The sequence below is a fragment of the Phoxinus phoxinus genome (assembly GCF_949152265.1).
Source record: "Phoxinus phoxinus genome assembly, chromosome: 2".
NCBI lineage: Eukaryota > Metazoa > Chordata > Actinopteri > Cypriniformes > Leuciscidae > Phoxinus > Phoxinus phoxinus.
Genome location: NC_136877.1, coordinates 4,603,176 through 4,623,871, shown reverse-complemented (window position 1 = coordinate 4,623,871; position 20,696 = coordinate 4,603,176). Strand labels below are relative to the sequence as shown.

The 20,696-nt window shown below is 36.9% G+C and overlaps 1 protein-coding gene across 4 annotated transcripts in view; it reads left to right on the top strand.

The window, feature by feature from the left end:
* Nucleotides 1-81: 81 nt before the first annotated feature.
* myo9aa (myosin IXAa) overlaps nt 82-20,696 on the top strand; it is a 184,030-nt gene continuing 163,415 nt past the window's right edge. For 3 of the 4 annotated variants that reach the window (XM_079598578.1, XM_079598577.1, XM_079598575.1), the window contains exon 1: nt 92-440. The gene's annotated coding sequence lies outside the window, so the exon portion shown is untranslated. Of the gene's footprint in view, nt 441-20,696 lie in introns of all 4 variants that reach the window. The other variant, XM_079598576.1, reaches the window with a different exon arrangement.

Genomic DNA, 20,696 nt, shown 5'->3' with positions numbered 1-20,696 from the left:
ACGGTGATTGGCTTACCGCAGCGTGACGCATCTAGGACGTGCTGCCTCTCTGAAAGGCAGCCGCCGCCCATCGCCGCAACTGACTCCGCCCATTCCGCAGCGAGTACGCGCAGCGCGCGTCTGGACGCTGATGAGAAGCAGCACTGATTAAGCAGAAAAAAAACAGAAAGGAGTTTCAGCGAGCGACTCCCACGAGAAAAGAAACGCCGCACTGTTCGGAAATTTCAATGGGAAGAAGATTGTAGTCATTTTTTTTAATCAAAATGGCAGAGTGGCACGTATGTTCGGACACGGGAAAGTTGCAACGGATAATTTGAGAGAGAGACAATTCTGGGATATTAGTGGACTCGAGCTGCGCTGGATTTGATCCGTCCTTAAAGGAGACGCGCAAGCAAACACTGGATTTTTTTTTTTTTTTGGTACACACTCAACTCAGAGAGGTGAGATTTGATGTGTTTAAATTATTTTCACTTATGCTTTCGGCGAATTACACAAACTAACTTATCCCGACTCGGAAGTTTCCCTGCATCTCCTTGCTTTATGTCTATGGTTACTGCGCGCGCTAACTCGTGGCACACGATATTACGTGCACAACAATATTGTGATATTTCTTTTGATTCAGTGTCAACAGACATCAGCATAACCAGTGAATGGTGTAACTGGTTTAAATGTGTTAGGGTAACTTTAAGCTGGCATTTCTGTGCGGCTGAATAAACAACCTTATTTGAGGTGTGACAGATGTCATGGGTGGAGATGAGGAGGATGATGATGATGATGGTGGTGGTGCATGTATTATTGAGGACCCACTTCAGTCCCAGTACTGCAGTGATCATGGGCCAAATCTGCACAGTCATCCGGACCCAGTCACAATGTTTCATTTCTCTCTCTCTCTCTCTCTCTCTCTCTCTCTCTCTCTCTCTCTCTCTCTCTCTCTCTCTCTCTCTCTCTCTCTCTCTCTGTCTCTGTCTCTCTGTTGTTCTAAAAGTGTGTGTGTGGCCACTTTAAGTCAAGATTTAAAGGTGTGTGTGAATGTCATTGCATTTAAATGGCAAAATATCAAACCAAGTGGCATCTGCAAACAAACGATGCTACAGATTTCCTCAGAAATAACTTTGAACCGTTCCGCGTGACTTTTAACCTGCAATCTTGGGATTTTTTTTTTTTTTTTTTTTTACTGGATAAGTCAGTTCTCCAAGTTCACTCGATGTGTCATCACCACAGGTGTATTTCATCACATTTACTATCGTTCCAGTTACATTTGACCATCACAATGTGTCCAAATCAAATCGTTTTTAAAGTTCCCATGAAATAAATCGTTTTTGGCTTTTAGAAGAAAATGTATTTTTCACTTTTTTAGTAATGAATATGTTAGTCTTACTGTTATCTATAAGCTAGTGTGCTCCAAAACAATGACACAATTCTCTAATTTAAAAAGATATAGGCTAAGCATTGCAGTCCAAACTTCTGCCAATAAGGATCAATGATTTTGATGACATCACTCTGCACTTGAACTTTATGTCCAATCGAATGCTCTCTGGAATCTGAAGCTCCGCCCCCTACATTATAACGTGTTTTTTTTAAAGCTTAAAATCGGTCACTTTTCACACATTTACTATATTCTACATGGTGAATGGCACATAGTGCACTATATAGGGGATAGTGAATGATTCAGACAGTGTAAATATGCTTTCATTGGAGCGAATGAAGTCTGGTTTCATGTGAACCGGCGTAGCTTCACAGAATACTGTATTTTAAAGTGATTTGGAGGAGATTATGAGGAGGAGAAACGGTTAGAGATTTGGACAAAACTGTGGCTTTATCGAGCTCAACGGCTCTGGCCGAGCTGTGAACATGTAAACGAAACGCTATTGTCTGTTTTTAAAAGGGGCGGAGCTGTTCGACATGCCCCGCCCCCTTCCTGTTTCAGTGGAAATTACATCAACACGTTGAATGTTTCAAGGAACTTGGCAACGTTTAAACAACAATATCACTTGAAACCTAACAAACGCTTTTGTTTTGCATGCTCTTGAAAATAAATACCACTTGTTTTGATACTTTATGCAGTTTATTTATTGCCCCTTAAATGTGCAAATGATCACTTCACATTTGATCATGCTTGATTTTGTGTTGTCTGAGTTTGCTCTTGTTGGTGGCCGTGTTGTTTCCCAGCACAGGTGATGTGAGGAATGTGAAGGGTTTGTCTCAGCTGTTGGAGATTGTGCCAAGACATGACTTTACTCTGACAACTGGCCTTGTATATGACACCCCAGATATTAGCTATAGTGTGGTCTGCATGCATGCTTATGAACCAGATTCATAAGTTAACACACATGCATGCGCTTACAAGAAAGCTCTGTAATCATAGTCCTGAATTATTGTATTTATGTATTAACATGACACTTATTTTAAGTTTTAAGCATGGTTGCTGTCATTTCATATAAAACAACAAGAAAATAAACAGTACTACTACCAGAGATCCTTTGTTCAAATCCATAAGATTCTTGAGATATCTTTATAGAGAGGCTTTCAGTTTGAAACCAAATCTCATCACAGGTTTAAAATTCCTTGTTATTAAATATTAACACGGAGCAGAAATAGAAGTTGCATCATACAGCCTGAGGGAAAGGTAAAGCCGGATGAGAATCACACTCACACACATTTTAGTGACTGCACTTATACATTTTAGTTATCAAAAAGTATGTCTAATTAATTTAAATAATGAAGGTTACACGGTTTAACAACAATTTATTACAATTTTAACACTATGAAATGTGTTTTATTCCGTTTTATGGTTTAATTCAATTTTAATAATAATTTAATGAATTCTTAAAACCTTGACAATTTATTAATTTATTAAGAATTTTACAATATTATTATTGATTGGGCCTTATGACCCCCCCCCCCCCCCCCTAATATTTCTAGATTTATGACTTAATACAAATTTATCATCATAAACGGTGGTAATCAAATGAAGAGATAAAACATTAAAATTTAATTAATATCTTGCATGTAATCAAAGGAAAAGGCAAATATTTATTTGATCTTTTAACAAAGTACTACATTGAAATTAAAAGAAAAGAAAAAAATATCATATTCCTTTAAAAAAAATCAAGTTTTAATGATTTTATTATTATAATTATTACTAAGTAGAGCCTACTGTATATGATAGTAATATATATTTCTGTCAAAATTTCTTCAAGTTAGACCTTTAATTTGACAGGTTGTCGTGAACACCTTTGAGTTTCTTTTTGTATATAATATGATAATTTTTAATAAATTAAATGAAGTGACTGAAGTTTATGTCCTCAGTAGTGGACGAAACTGCGCCACTCCGTTACACAACGATGAGCAAAACCCGCAGACTTCAGATTTAAATAGCAATATTTATTGGATATCACGATTCGATTTGTGGTTTGGCCTCATTTTGATAATATTTTGGCCTCATTTTTATATATTCTTACAAAATATGCCACATTTTTAGGTAAATGACAGAAGCGTTCTACTGTAAATTCCTTTTTTTATGACTGGATTCCAATCCGCCCACGTTTTCCTCATGCCGGAAATCATTGGGTACTGTAGTAGTGTATGATGAATCCAGCTTGTTGGAGAAATCTGAAGCATTTCTGGACCACAACAATAAGAGGAAGCGGCCATAGGAAGTAGTGAAACTCACGGTCATCAAGTTGCCTGGATTTGACTTTGAAGGGGGATTCGGTAATCCATACTTTAGGCCCTGATGCCACAGAAACACTGTGTTCAATGATCTGACGAAACCGTGAAGTTCCCCTGTGGTGAAAATCAAGCTTTAATGTTGTTTATGTGTCTATGTGGTAGGGCTGCACGATATTGGAAAAAAATTACATTGTGATATTTTTTCATTTGGCAGATTTTTGTAGAGTGTTGCTTGCGCATGTGCATTTTTAAAAAAATTGGAGAGGGCGGGTCTTTTCTAAAATTAGGAAAGATCCTCTGCTATACCTTTATTAATTCATATTTTATATAAAATATATATTTTTAAAACCTGGTGGACTCTAAAAATGCAACAAAAAAAATCAAAGCCAAAAATCTGAACAAGTTGTGTTTCAAATTTTAGGTTGATAATGATATCTCAAAAAATGTGCTTTCAGTGAGATTTAGTTTGGGCGCAGTACCACACTTCTCCACTAGTGGACATTACTGCCCATATAAGGGCGCCTCAATTTCCATATGTTGTGTGAGTGATCTGAACCATTATTTTTACAATTTTCATACAATTTATGAAGTAGACATCCTATTCAGAAGTAGTGTTGGAAGTTTGGCAGATTTTAAAATGTACTCAACCTCTAAGAAACATAAAAAGATCACGTATGTGCATTATAGCTCGCTGCCACATCACTAATGCTGAATCTATTATTTTTTTTCTTTATATTCAAAACATTTTCAGACCTTTTTTTCTAAAACAATTGAATGGATGCTATCTTCTGAACTCTTGGCATGAAAACAAACTGAGATTTCTACCATTCTTTCATGATTTTTCATGTTCATCACTATTTCAAAATAAAGGTCTGAACACGCCCTAGGAGTATGAACATATTCTTGTTGCAAATTAATAAATTACGGCTCCTCTGTAATATATTTAGAAAATCAGTCACCAAATATTTAAACTAGAGATTGTAAGCTTTCAAATTATAAAGTTTGTCAAGATTAGTTTAGGTTTAGTATAGGATTTTAAACATGTAATGGCTGTGGCTATGCCACAATTATTGACTTCATATTAACCATTACAGCATCTAAACCAACCAAGCATACGCTGTTTTTTTTTATCACATGTCTTAAATATTTATCTCTAGAGTAAGATCAGCTGTACTTGTGTAAGTTATTTAGCTGAATTGCAGACAGCTGTGAGCAGACGGACAGCTGAGAGGGAGTATGGGTCATATTCACGGCTGTAAATAACTGGAAAGAAACAACAGTAATTATTACTTTTAACATTTGTCTGAAGCGCTTCTGTATTTCAGAGACGGGCTAATCCGCGTTGACGGGTCATTGTCCGGTTACCAGCCAAGCCAATTTGTGTATGTTCATGCGATTTGCCGTCTTATTTTGCTTACTTTGTGCATTTTGTCTTCAGAAAATATGTGTATTGGCTTTCCAAATTTACCACAATATGTGCCAGTCCTAAATTATCATCATGGAGCAATAAATCATGTTGGATTTAAGGATCTTACAGGCTGTAATTTTTCTTGGAGCTTGTTTTTGAGATGATCTGAAATTCAAAGCTTTGGTGTTATGTTTGTCCAATCCAAACACATATTTGGAGTGGATTTGGATGTTATTCATGTGTTGTTTAATTCCAGAACTTGCATCTCGAATGACTTCTTCTAAGCCTCTATAAACTCTCAGCAAAATCAATCACCGAGAACATTATTTATGAAGCTTTAATGATGAGTTACGGTGTTTTTTTCCTCATAGATCGTGACGTTCACGCAAAATTGAAATTTCTGTCATCGGTTATTCGCCCTCATGTCGTTCCAAACGCATTAGTGTTTCGTTCATCATTTGAAACGCATGTGAAAATGTTTTTAATGAAACCTGAGAGATTTCTATCCCTCGTCCGCTGAGGGTTCATTCACTTTGATACTCCAAAAAGTTCATAAAAACATTGCAAAAGAAATGTATATGGTTTAATTCTAGTCTTCTGAAGAGACACAAATGCTTTTATTCACATATAAACATTGATCAACGTTGAACATAATTAGTTATTATGCGTCAAGCAAGCATGTTTGAGTTTTTGCTTAATTTGATGTGGTTTATGTGAATGAAAGCCTAAATTAAATATGTTCATATTTCCTTTTCTGAACTTTTTGAAAACTTTTTGAAGTTTTGGGTGATTGGACTTTCAGTGGAGGGACACAAACATCTAAAAAATGTTGTTTCGAAGATGAACGAAAGTTGTATTTGAAACGACATGAGAAAATAATGACAGATTTTTTTTTTTTTTTTTAAACTAACCCTTTAAATATATTAGTCTTCATATAATGTAGTCTTTATGATAACTTTAATTTATTATAAACCATTATCTTGCTTATTGATTAAAACTCTAGATGTACAATAAGTGATTTCTTAATGCTTGTCATTAAATATTTTGATGATATTTTGATAAAAGCTTTTTTGTATTAAAATACTGAAGTAGTTTTGTTTAAAATCAAGTAGCCTACATTCACATGAGATGATGATATATCATTCTTAAGAATATATTTTTTTTCTAAACTGTTATTTTCTAATTTAAAACTTTATACTTTTTTGCTTAAGATTAAGACAAAACTTAAGAAGAATTCAAATTCTAAAAACAATATCCTTCCTAAAATTATTTGTAAATAACCTCTTAAAGTTAGAATAACCTGCAACTTCTCGTAATCCCAAAAGATAAGATGTTCAATTAATTTATTGGGCTGCTTAAACTATTAAGTGTAACACTAGCTACATAAAATGCATATTACTATTATTAGAGATGTGCATGAGTAATCTGAAGTGACATGATGGATAATCTAAACCATAATCGAACTCATGATTATGCGTGGTGCGACTTTTTCGTGCTGAATTCGAGTAAAATAAGGACCTTTTTATAGTTTTATAATTACATAATTTTTGGCACGATTTAGCACATATGAGCGACATATGTCTTGTAATTTATATTAAGGAATTTCTTAACCTCGTGATTTTTCGGTAATCCAGCCTTTGAGTCTTATAAATAGTCTGTGGAGTTTTCTTCACCCATTTTTTTTTTTTGTCTTCGAGGTGAAAATAGCAAGTCCAGTCATTTAGGAAAAGTAAAATATTTCTTTAAAGGGCACCTATTATGGAATTTTGAAATTTACCTTTCATGTAGTGTGTAACATAGATCTAAGTGAACAAAAACATCCTGCAAAGTTTGAAATATGAAAGTGCACCGTATATAAAGTTATTGTCTTTCAAAAGTAAGAGTCGACTCGGAGTCATTTTTATGAATCGTTAGAAGACCGAAGCTTTTTCTCTGACTAGATGACGTCAACTTGTCAAGTTATTTGAATACGATACGCCCACTTATTGCGCTCCAAGGCCAGGGGAAAATATCATGGTGACGAGACGCTGTGTTCTGAACTTTTTTAATCTGCCCAAGGAGGAGCATTTGAAGACTAAGTGGCTACAATTCACTATACCACAGAAGTATAGTCCGAGCCTTGTGCTTTGTTCGCGCCATTTTGAAGACGATTGCTTTTTAAATGCAATCAAACTTGGATTCGCGAGCCGCTGATATTGAAGGAAGGTTCAGTTCCAAGTGTATTTGCATCAGCTTCCTCCTCCGTATCACAACCTGTAAGTGTTATTAATAATTGTTGCTTTTATGTTTTATGTAGCATGCTTAATAATTATTTTGTCTGTTGTGTAAGCACCGTTTAGCTTCTAGGTCTTCAATGACAATTGTATTGAGATATAAGAAGTGTTTGTCGTTGGTTTCGGAGTTGTCTTAAAGAATAAGTAATACCTCGTAGTAACGTAACTGCATTTTTTTTTTTGTAAAAACGTTATGCGTTTATGCATCGGGCTAACGCAAACAAAGACTGATTGTGCTTTTACAATATGAACTCTGGGCTATGCTCGCTAACATAACATTAAATTCTTTATCTTATTTTTAGTTTTTTACTACAAACTACAAAGCAGTGGACTATAATCATTATTATAACACGATTTAATTGATAAAAGCATCATTGTACTCAGTGTTAAACAATAAGTATTATCTCTGTAAACACTGCTGGGTCATCTGACCAATCAACGCAGATTAGCGTCGCGCAAAGGAGGGGTTTGGAAAAATGAGTCGTTGAACGATTCATTTGGGAGTCGGTGAGCAAATCAGGTAAAAATAAATGCATATTATACGACAACAAACGTGTTTTTTGACATTGCATGCACGTAAAACTGTTGTTGGGGACTCCCTAAACAACATTAGGAGCATTTTAAATGTCATAATAGGTGCCCTTTAACATACTTTTTCTTTTTTGCTGAATTCGAGATTGAGAAACAAGTCAAATAGGGACCTTTTTCTAGTTTTATAATTTCATAATATTCACATATACTCTAAAAAATGCTGGGTTGTTTTAACCCAATGTTGGGTCAAATATGGACAGACCCAAACGTTGGATCAAAAATGCAATTTAAAAATTTAACCCAATGGCTGGGTTTGTCCATATTTGACCCAAAATTGGGTTAAAACAACCCAGCATTTTTTAGAGTGTATGACTGCGATTGTATGTCTTGTCATTTATATTAAGAAATTTCTTAACCCCAGGATTTTTTTTTGGGAATCCAGAAAGTTTTCCAGGAGTTTTCTTCACCCATTTTATTGTCCCCAGAGGTGAAAATCGCAAGTCCTTTAGAAAAGTAAAAATATTTCTTTAACAAACAGTGTGATTTAAGGTATTATTCATGCGTGTTTGTAGCATTTCAGGTTTTGTTTAAACTCCTAGACTGCATTATGATCATCAGTAGTGATGTTTTGAACTGGTTTGGATGTAATAGTAAGCCAGCTTAAGTAGGTAAGTAGGTTCCTGTCTGCTCTTGATGAATGTGCCGCAGCAGAACAGGTGTTGACAGGACAGGGGACACTAAAACTGGGCCGTTTCTCTAAAGTACAGGATCATAAGGGAGAAGTGGGGCAGCTCTGACCTTCTTATCACAGTGAGAAGAGAAGAGACCGAGTTAAGTGGTCAGTCCTCAACAGTCCTGCTCAACATCTCTCTTTTCAGTGTTTGACAGGCCGCAGAAAAAGGTCAGAAATTGCTGCCCGTTTGAAGGGAAAGACGTGTCTTGTCTCAAATCTTGGATAACATCTTAACTTGAGCACTCAAAGGCCACAAAAACAGGGAAAGGCTGTATATATGTTGTGGCAAATCTCGTGTTGCATCATGTTCTGACGTTCTTCTCACTCCTAGTTATTTTCTTTCTTTCTTTTAGACCAACACAAAGAACAGCTTACTCTATTTCATGCAACAAAACTGGATGGTGATTATACTGTCAAGCTTCAAAAAAGGACAATAAAGCAACATTAGAGCTTCATAAAACTGTGTCCTGACCATGCATGATGAAACCACATTCCAGCTGGGATTTATCGGTCCACGCTGAGCACTTTTCCTTGTGGATCTTGAGAGATTTATCATATAATACGTTTTTCTAAAACTTCCACAATGAATTTAGTCTCTCTCGTCCATGTGTAAAGTTTGATACTCGCATCCTTATTTACTTGTATAGTATGAGACAAAGAAAACCAAAACATAAACAGCTTTGCTGTTAATTCACCTTTGGCTAAGCCCCGCCCCCCTTAGTTACTGTTGCTACGTCCGTCAACTTCATCTGGGCTCTGGTTTGGTATCAACATGGCTTATGCTGTGACGGCTCTTCCTGCTGAAATTTGATCAAACTTTTATAAAGCAGCAAATAAAGTGTCCGATAGAAGTAGGCAAAAGTGGCTGCAATATGCGTTCGAAGGCTATATTCAAGACATACCGGTGAAACACAAGCAACAACAAGGCATCCAAATAGAGGCAAAAGCATAACGGTCACAGTCAAAAAATGAACCGCCGCATATCCTAATGGAGACGGAGGCTGGGACTCACAATATCAAGAGCAACACTGTTCAAGCAAAGCTGGGTACTATCACTTCTATAATCGTTATTACAAAGCAAACGGACTACGCGAGTATAAAGTTGTATTTATTAGCGTGTGCTAGCGTATCAACAATTAGGGTAGAGAACCGAAATCATAACCTAAAACTGTAACTAGTGTAACTTCACAGTAAGGTTAAAAGCTAAATGTATCTTAGAGACAAAAGTGTGTTGTTGATCTTGAGGGGTTTCGCTGACTGAGGACGTCCACACAGTTTAATCCAAAAACGACACTTGTCAGGATTTGACTTCGGTTTTGGGAAGGGAAAAAAACGGACACCCGCCTCCAACCTCTCTGGGAAACGCGTATCTGTGTTACAAATGCCCCAGGCACAACGTTTAACCATATTGTTGATAAAACTACGACGGTAAAAGCCTGCCGAGACCAAAAATATGAGCCGTCTGTGTTAAAGTCAATGGAGCGCTGTGGAAAAGTGTCGGACCCTCTGTGGAGCTCGTTCTTGGCTGCGCTGTGATTGGTCAATCTACATTCTAGGGCGTGGCTTAGCCAAAGGTGAATTAAGCAGCATTTTCAGTTTAGTACACAAACGTTCATGCATCCACACCAGTAGGTGTCAGCAGTGCATTCACTTTTGTGCTCATCGGTCACTGTGGCTTGTGGTTTCCCGAGGTTACTGGCGTTATTGTCACTTATTGGGAGCCGTATGCTAGCTGGAGCCATTTACCTCCAGTCTTTGTGTTAAGCTAGGCTAGCGGTGGGTGTGTCAGACAGAGTTACGGCACGCACGGAGATGAGAAGGGTATGTATGGACTTATCTAACTCTGGGGGATACGGTGAATAAGCTAAAGCCCCAAAAAGTCGGCGTGTTCCTTTAAAGGAGACACACCCCTCTAAATGGAGCGTTTAAATCAGAGGCCAATAATTGGTGTAGAAAGTAGGCTAACCCTTTATTAAATTATGGCATTTTTTTTAATGTAAAAATCTTACAATCATTATAAATGCACCTAAAATGTTTTACTTCATGCCCATTTAAAACAAACAAACAAACAAACAAACAAACAAACAAACAAGCAAACAAGCAGTTGTATTGGCATGCAATTCATTGAATAACCCTCTGAATGTGTGTGATTGTGATGAAGAAGTCCAGGTATTGGGTGTGTGTGTGTGTTCATCTGGCAGACGATGTGAGACAGCTTCTTGTGCCCTCAGGCCTCGTTCTGCTCAGTCTCGCTGTTTGTCCTGAAGCAGATCTTTCTAAAGGGGAAATGGTGTGTGCATAATCCTTGTTACTGATATATCCAGCCTCAAAACATCTCATTATCTCCCTGTAATCCTCGTTCAACTCGCAACGTGTCGATATGCAAAAAAATACTCCGCTATTCTGGAGGTGTTTGATGTGAGGTTTTCGACCAATGAGATTTCATTGTGGACGGGGCTATCCAGCACAATGCGTTTTTTTTTTTACACAGATCGTGATCACTTTCTATATTATTAAAGGGTTTGTTCACCCAAAAATTTAAATTCTGTCATTAATTACTAGGGCTGAAAATCCATTCAGATGTTTTGATTTTGATTCTTAATTCGATTTTTGATTTCGAGTCAATGAATATAGATTTAATACAAATCCTATATTTATATAAAAGAGAACATAAGTTTACAAGTGGTTAATTAATAAAAGAAATTATGAGCCACAAACCTGTATATTAAACTTCTTATTTTAGGTACGCTTGGGTACATTAAAACAAAACTCAACTCTATATTTCAAATGCAATAAATATACAGGATTTTAATGCAGGATGAAAAATTTATGCTGAAAATTTGACAAAAACAGAACCGTCAAACAGGATCAGGTTATTTTATGTTTAAGATAAAACAAACATAAAAAAAAAAAGCATTCGCTGTAACTAGGAGGCTGTAAGCCTATGAACAGTTGAGGAAAACTAATACTGGCTTTTGGGTGATGGATAAATAAATATGATTTTTTTTTCTTCGAGAATCGATTTTGAAACGACCACATTAAAAAAACCCATAATCAAATTGTTTTTTGTTTTTCCCCAGCTCTATTAATTACTGTCCCTCATGTTGTTCCAACACGTAATATTTATGTTCATCTTCTGAACACGAATGAAGATGTTTTTGATGAAATCTGAGAGATTTCTGCGCCTCCATTGACAGTCTACGCAACTACCACTTTGACACTTCAAAAAGTCTATAAAGAGATTGTAAAAGTAATCCATATTTTCTAAAGAGTCGTGTCACTTTAGAAAATATGGATTACTTTTACAATCTCTTTTTAGACTTTTTGAAGTGTCAAAGTGGTAGTTTGCTTAGATGCGCTTTATACGCTAAAATATTGAATTTAGGCTTTATGAATTTAGAATTTGTCAGGATGCATTTTGATTGGCTGTCAATATTTTTATTGCTCATCATTAGCTAGAAAAATATCGATACCAACAGTATTGTTTCTCTGTGCCGTTATTGTTCCTGTTCTTATATCCAGTAGTCAACATTTGAAGTGGATCAAAACCTTTCATCAAAGTTTATACATGAACAATACCAGTTCTTGTCTTGGGACAACTTTGATTTACTTTTTTGATCCACTTCAAATGTTGACTCGTGTATTAGAACTATATCTTTGCTGTTATAGTAATCTTGGTGTGAATGTCCCTTTATAGAGTCACCGTGCAGCACCACATGTGTTGTTTCCCTGTGTTTTGTGTCCGATCAGAGTCTAGCCTGAATAACTTCAGTGAAGGTGGGAGCTAATTATGACTTTAGGGAAGGCGGTTCACTGCGTCTGTTTTCATTCGGTACACGAGAAAGCGTAGTGTGTTAAAGGTGCGGCATGCTCATTAAAGTCCATATGAGCACAATAATGTCATGTTTTGGTTTTGGATCTGAGTCACTCTTCCTGTGCCGCCCATGTTGGGGTCTTTGTCCCGGGAACGGGCGCCATGGAGAGGACAGGAAAGTACCATTGCCGTGGTTGCTTACATGCCAGGCCTCCACCTTTCTGTACGTCGTTCTTTCTCACTGAGTCTTGTTCATTATTCTTAAAGGTTTATTTCACCCAAAACAAAAGTGCTGTGATCATTTACTCACGTTTCATTCATCATCAAAACATAAATGATGATTTTTTTTTGTAATGATATCTGAGATCTGCATTGACAGCTATGCAACTGTGACTTTAGCCCGATTCGCACAGGATTAGTATTACCTGGTGACCTGACCTCTAGTTATTTGTAATAATTGTGGAGGATGTCTGTGATCTTAATCCCCCGCGAATTGGCCATGTATGTACTTTGTAAAGTAAAAATTCCCCCGCAAATTACCTTCCATCCATATTTCGCCGAACACAGAGGTCCCGTGATAATATTAGTCCCGTGCGAATCGGCATCTCTGTGATTTGGTGGGGTCGTATATAATTTTTTCAAGGTTTTTGTTTCCTGTGCGCTTTTTTATCCATCTTTCGTGAAGAATATAGGCTGCGTTGTGTGTTTTGATAGTTTTTTTCGGTGCTGGGTCATATCGCTATACACCAATACTCAGAAAGGGAAAGCTGAAAACCATCAGAAGAGCAAAAACAAAAAGAATGATTAGATGGAGATGAATGACGTGTAAATAACATTTATGTTATATCATAAGCTAGACCTATAATGACAAGACATTTCCAGCAATAGCCTACATTGACATCATATCCGGGAGATAAGTCAGTAAAATCACAGGCTTTGTTTATCCCGTGCGAATGCGCCACACAAATTCAGATGTGGCGGGGTGATTTCTAAGGCTGTGTTTACACGGACACGATCTGAAGAGAAAGGCAAAAGTTGTGTTGCGTTATCACTTTTTGTTCTGCGTTTAGACGAGTGTTATGGGGGGGAAATCTGCGTGCATATGGTGACGCAATAATGTGTGAAATTGGATGTAGTGTGCACTCCTGACGGCTAGGTGGCGATGTGAAGCACTGAGAGTGAAAGAGACGCTGACACAGTTTTTCATGTTTAATACGGTAAAGCTGCTGCTCTAACCCTCGGCGCTCTTCGCGTGTCGCTCAAAAATGACAGATTTTTTATTTATTTTTTCAATGAAATTAATACTATATTTTAGTTTGATAATGTTTAGTTATTTTACTGTACTGGCGCACACCTGTGACGTGAACGCGTACGCAACGAGAGCAGATCGGTGCCTTCACTATCTAGCAGACTTTCGCGTTTTTACCCTTTAGACGGGAACGCGACGGTGGAGCGTTTTTAAGATTTTCACTCTGGAGGGTGGTTTCACTTTTTAGCGTTTTTAAGCCTCTAAAACACCGTCGCCGTCTAAACGAAAGGCACATCTGATAAAATAGTTTTAAGTTTTCACCCGCAAGTGTTCTCGTGTAAACAGGGCCTAAGGCCATGTCCACACTAATACGTTTTCAAAGGAAAACTATATTGTGTTTTCGATATAGAATATATTTTTCTCTCCGTTTTGGCCTTCCGTCCCGTTTTTATTAATGAAAACTAAGCTTTTTTGAAAACATCGTTTTCACTTTGTAGTGTGGACTGTGAAACCGGTGGTATTTAAAAACGATGACGTAAATGTAGTCATGTGACGCATATTGTACCAATAGATATTCATGTTTACACCAGTATTGTACGTGTTATGTGCTATTCACTTTCACACTGTTGCTAAAAATATTCTACATTGCACTCTTCATATTACAGTCCTGCAAAGATGACAGATTTACTCGCATTTGCTGTCCTGCGGCGATACATGAGCGCAGAAGCGCTTTAGACCAAACACACGGTGACTGCGTGCGACCTGGACCGCGTCAGTGGATGGGGAGATGTTTTACTAAATACAATTATCCTGTCATAAGAATTGCGTGATAACTTCATTATTTATTTTTCCATCTGAATCATATCAGTGATCTTTATTTGGGGTTTTACGCATGCGCAGTAAAGGTGAATTTAGCTTTTTCAGGCGTTTTTTCAAAAGTTTCTCATCCACACTGAAACGCTGAAAACGCTAGTGTGGACGGAGAACGTTTATAAACGAAATCGCCGTTTACAAATGTCTCCGGATTAATGTAGACGTAGCCTAAATCACACGAGGTCCCCAGATAATACTAATCCAGTGCGAATAGGGCTTTTGACGCTCCAAAAAGTTCTTAAAGAGATCGTAAAACTAATCCATGTGAATTGAGCGGTTCAAACGCGATCGCTAATATGATGACCAGATTGAATTTAGGCTGTAATTCACATAAAAACATAGATCAGCGAACATGAACAGAAGCTCAACCTCACTTGCAAGAACCAACCTCATTGGCTCTTCTTGCTGGAGCTCAAATGTGCTGCGTAACACGGAAACAAACCCTATTGGTTCTCGCACATCAAGCAAGCATGCTTGATCTATTCCATTTACCATAATTGATGTGTGCGTTTATGAATGTTTATGTACATTTTTATGCCTCTTAGTTTTTTTTTTAGCTTGATAAGCACCAGTAAAGCTACTATGAGAATCTCTATTGCCAGTTCCTTGAGCTTTCTTGGCCTCTCGTTAGCATGCTAAAGCTAGCGACTTCCTCATCAGTTGTTGTTGTGCTGAGGTAAAGCTGTGTAAGATAAAGTCAAGATCTATGAATTTTTTTAATATGCTTGGGTCATTAAAAATGCAGAACATGTGGCCTGAAATATTACATTCTTCGTGAGGATCCCGGACACATGCGTAAAGCCTTGCGTTGCAGTCGATGTCAACACCGGCTCTGAACGCACCTGTCAGCATTCAGTGTTACTCATGCATGATTGTGTTATAGCATGGGATGCTGGGTAAATAAAGCCTTTCTGAAGCTGCAGTTGTGCTTTGTGTGCTGTCAGAGTCGCTTTAATTACAGGAAAGATTGTGACGTGGGCTTGAGCACATGTGCCGAGGTCAGCAGACGCTCTGGAGTGTCGCTCAGCACCAGTCACATGTCTGCATGCAGGACTGCTATTGGCTAACGGCTCCAACTTATGACGGCACGGGTCAGATGTAGCCAGATGCAGGGTCATTGCTGTGTCATTAAGTCCCTGAAGAGATTATATAGCCTATAAAACATGGATTTTTCTTATACATTCATGACATTTCTGACAATCTACTAATTTTTAGTATCTTTAAAGAGTTTTATATATTTTAATGCCAGCTACATACTGCATGATTTTAGCCTCGCTTTCCACTTGCCAACTTTTTTTTTTTCTTCTTGCATGCATAATTTTAACAAGAAGAAATCCGGTATCGATAACTCATGCCTCATGCATGATCTTTTGCAATTTCCTGCAACAGTTCTCGAGTGTTTTGTTGTGAAACATAGTTTGAGTTGTCTGCGTTTTTTCTTCCTATTGAAATGTTGTGTAGTGTGTGTCCACCTGCAGTGTTTAACACTGAATTTTGTGAAATTGTGTACATTTGAGTTAAATTCATCAATCTGGTGCAGTTTGAGAGTTCAAAATTAAGAGATCCAACCCTTGTTCAGTGTGCAAATTAAACACAGAAAGAAGTCAGTGCATTGACTACGTACCTCCTGAACTTTAGAGTGGACTCAAACCTCTTTTTAGTTGTAATACTAATAATAAAAAAATATTATAATATTATTCCTATGAAACTCGAAAAATTTGAATATGGTGCAGAAGTTAATTTATTTCAGTAATTCAACTTAAAAGGTGAAATTAATATATTATATAGACTCATTACATGCAAAGTGAGATATTTCAAGCCTTTATTTGTTATAATTTTGATGATTATGGCGTACAGCTTATGAAAACCTTTTCACAATATTTAGTTTTGAATTTGGGGTTTTCATAAGATGATTTCATAATCATCAAAATTATAACAAATAAAGGCTTGAAATATCTCACTTTGCATGTAATGAGTCTATATAATATATTAGTTTCACCTTTTAAGTTTAATTACTGAAATAAATTAACTTTTGCACGATATTCAAATTTTGAGAGTTTCACCTGTATTGTAAAACAAATGCACTTAAAAATAAATGATTAAAAATCGTAATTTCTATACTTGAAAGAGAGAGGCTAAACACGTGAGCTTTTATTTTGGCGTAAAACAAGTTTACAAACGCGTCTCAAGTTTACAAATGACAAATCTAGTGAAATGCTGTAATCGTCAACTATGCAGATGTGAAAATAAAATGCACACTAAACTCTATTCAATCACTGTGAACGCGGCACTGATCGCGTGAGCGAAGACACAAAGCCTTATTGCGCTTTAGTTTGTTTGACAGAAAAGTCTTTAATGTTGTGTTTTGAGGCATTAATGTTATTATAAGAAGTTTAAATATATTTTGGGGCTACCACAGTCTATTTAATGAATGGGAAGCACTGAAGTCTATTTGTGGCGGTCAATGTTGATGTTGTGACGCCTCCATTGTAGTCTTGAATTTTCTTCCGGGAACAAACACGTTTATTCCTCATTTAAATAATTCCCGCCCAAGGCATATGCAAAATAAAGGGGCGTGGCCTGGTTGAGTTAGTTTGAAGTGTGTTGAAACTCGCGGTTATGGTAAGGGGAGGGGCATTTCCCAAACGTGCTCGACCAATCACAACACACTGATCCAGCCGACCAATCAGAGCACAGTGTGCTTTTCAGAAGGAGTGGCTTCATAGAGACAGGAAGTAAACAGAGCGTTACTGACAGACTGGGAAGAGAGGAGCCGCAACATTGTCAAATATGGAAAAAAGTATGTTTTCTAAAAACAAAAACATAGACTATTCCTCAGCTCAAGCAGAGCACGTGAACCGTGAATTGCACGATAAAGTATTGAGAATGTGATATTTTATTTTTTCCTCTAGGGATAGTCTGTAGATTCGATTAGAAACTGCTGCATGTTTGAGTAATAGTGTAAGTAGGAGTTTCCTTAATGAACTCATGATGTTCATTTCTCCTGTACGAGAGGTCAGACCAAGATTTATAGCTCTGTGATATGACTCATTCACTCCTCGGTGAAGGTTTCCACAAATGATCATTGCAAAGACTCTCCAGACCACCCTGTATGCTCCTGATTCACAGTCGTCTTGTGTAGCTTGAATGAAGACGACTGCACTAAAACCCCCCAAAATATGATCAATAAGTTATGACAACATATTTTTTTACATTGCTTTAACTCATCAAAATAGGTTAAGCCATTTTCAACTTAATTTATACAAGATTTAACTCAATTTAAGTCAGTTCAAGTCATTTTAACTTGTATTACAACTTGATTGTACTTAATTTAACGGTGTCATGAACTGAGAAATCAAATTTTCCTTGAGCTTTTGACATATAAGAGGTCATCATACTATGAGAATATCCTGCAAGTTTCAGAACTGAAAACTTCCTTGTTAGTCCAATAAAAGCTTTTATTGACACCAGACACAGCGAACGACAGGTTTTTCAAAGTGGGGATCTCTGACATCAAAGGGTATCAACCACGCCTCCGCAGAAGAAGATAAAACTTATTATATGCAAAATAATATTATGCAAAACTGTTATCCAATCATAGCAATGGGTGTTTACTTCCAAGTCTTCAATGCGGCACGCACATAAAAACCGAGCGTTTCAGGAGCTAGGCTCAAAACCAGGGTGGAAAATAGCCGATTACTTACTAATTTTGATGTTTTTGAAGTAAAAACCAAGCGAACATCATATTTGACCTCACAAAACAATTAAAAAAGCCAGTTCATGACCCCTTTAAGGCAACAACTTGTGTTTTTACAGTGTAGCGTCGGGCCATCATTAGCCTATCCATTACCCTCATCACTGGCCTGTCTAAATGCACCGTACTTATTGTTTACTCACAATCCTCATTTCTGATTCAGAGCCTGATCGATAGTAATGATGCATTACTCTGCATGTCTTTGTGGTGCACCCTGGGGGATTTTTACTGGATTGATGAATGGACAGATCAAAGTTTCAGATATTTTGCTGGTAAAAAGGCCCTCGTGGACTAAATGTTTTTTAAGATCACATTGTTATTTTAGTGGACAGTGGATGAAAAGTGATAGGCTATTTAATCTCATTCGTTTTCTAACTAACTAGTTCAAAACATGCCAGGACACACACGACATTTTGTCTTCTCTTGTTTTCTTTTTCTGTCACATTGAGTGAAATCCTATTGGTCTAAAGTAATGTGTAAAAAAAAAAAAAAAAAAAGTTGAAAACTTGCTGCATTGCCTTGACACGGGTACAAAAAAGACCAGTGTTGGGAAACATTACATTTCAAAAATATCATTGTGTTACACAAAGCTACTTAGGCATAGTGATCTCATTCTTTGTGAGAAAAATCTAGTAAAAGTTTCTAACAATGTAACGTAATAACTGTCAACAACAACAATAAAAAAAAAACCTTATACCTTTGTTCTGCTTCCAACAATACAATGGGAGTCTAGTTTTATTTCATCTTTTTGTTCACTTGCATTGATCATGTGACTTAGAAAGCAGAACTTCTCAGTTTGTGTTTGGTGTTTGTCTAATAAATAGAAAAGCAACTAGCCTAATCAGAAAAAAAAATACTTCTGTATTCTGGTGAAAAAAAAAAAATTATAATAATGTTTTGCTTCACTCACTAGTACTACTTTCTAACAGCTTTGTAACACGCACAACTGGCAGTCTCCAACTTGAAATGCTTTCTTTTCCTAATAAAGTATTCTTTCTTTTTTAAGACAATGTTGATAGCATTGTGTCCAAATGTTGACACAAACTGAAGGACAAGCTGTTTCTCTGCAGTTTTTGGCTCATACGCTCGCATGTTTCCTTCTCCAGAGTCCCTTCAGGCTGATACGAGTTTTGTGGGGTCAGCCAGTCTGATTTGTTGAACTCCTCGAGTCTCTTTTTTTGCTTCCAGTTCTAACATAAATATTTCAGTGTTGTCTTTCTGGCTATGATGAAACTGTTTAAACGTTTCATTTTTGGCTTCAGTTATCCTACACAATGTAGTCAAGTGACAGAAGCAACCTGCTTGTTATATAACGCGTGGAAATTCCCCCGTCTTGTTTGTCTGAGGATTGAACCGTTTTCCAATGGCTTTAATCCTGGGAGAACAGCAGGGTCGGGTCGATCCAGATGCTTTTCATAGAGGTTCGTAACGGTCTGAGAATACCCAAGGCCTGTGATGCATTTGCTTTGCAAATCCAGAGGTTTAGTCTGTGCTGGGATGGGGACTGACGTCATTCCTCGTGCGTTTCTGTGAATTGGGAGGCTGACAAGCTGCTGAATGACTGGAGACCGAGTCTAGAAATCCTCCCAACCCTCTTTACTAGGTGTGTGTAGCGATACCCTCATGCCACGATTCGATACATATCACGATGCGATACTCCGAGACGTATGATAAAAGGTTAACAAAAAATTAACTGTTGATTTAAATGATAAATGTGGTTTTACATTGGGTGTGTAAATTAATAGTCTTGGATTCTGTGCCGGAAACCCAAAGCACAGGACAATAGAGACACCAGAATAACAATATTCATGATTCTGAAGCTGAAAATACAGAATTATTTTAGATGCATATGCTTGTGCTCTTTCACTGACTAGATATATTTAAAATAATGTTGTCACTTTTTACTGGTAACAAGACATTTGGCATTATCAGGACCCACAAATATTCCCCCATTGCATTATTATACATGATATTAGTTTAGTACTGACATTAAAACTTTGTAAAAGTTTTTTTTGTATTGCAATATATTTTTGTATTGTTACCCCCCTACTCTTTACCATCTACTTCTTTTCCTCTCATGATGTTGAGAATGTTATAATGTCATAATGTAGGCCACTTTTAACTGGTAACATCAGACATTTGGCATTATCAGGTTCAGGACCCACAAATATTCCCCCAAATTGCATTATTATATATTATACATTAGTAGTTTAGTACTGACATCAAAACTCTGTAAACGTAATTTTTTTCACGCACAGTAATTTTCTATAGGTGAACTATCCACAATACATATTGTTGCGTTTTTGCATTGTGATATATTGTGACGCAATATATTGTTAACACATGCGCCTTCTTTAACGAATTATCAACTTTTACGTACGAAGGTGAC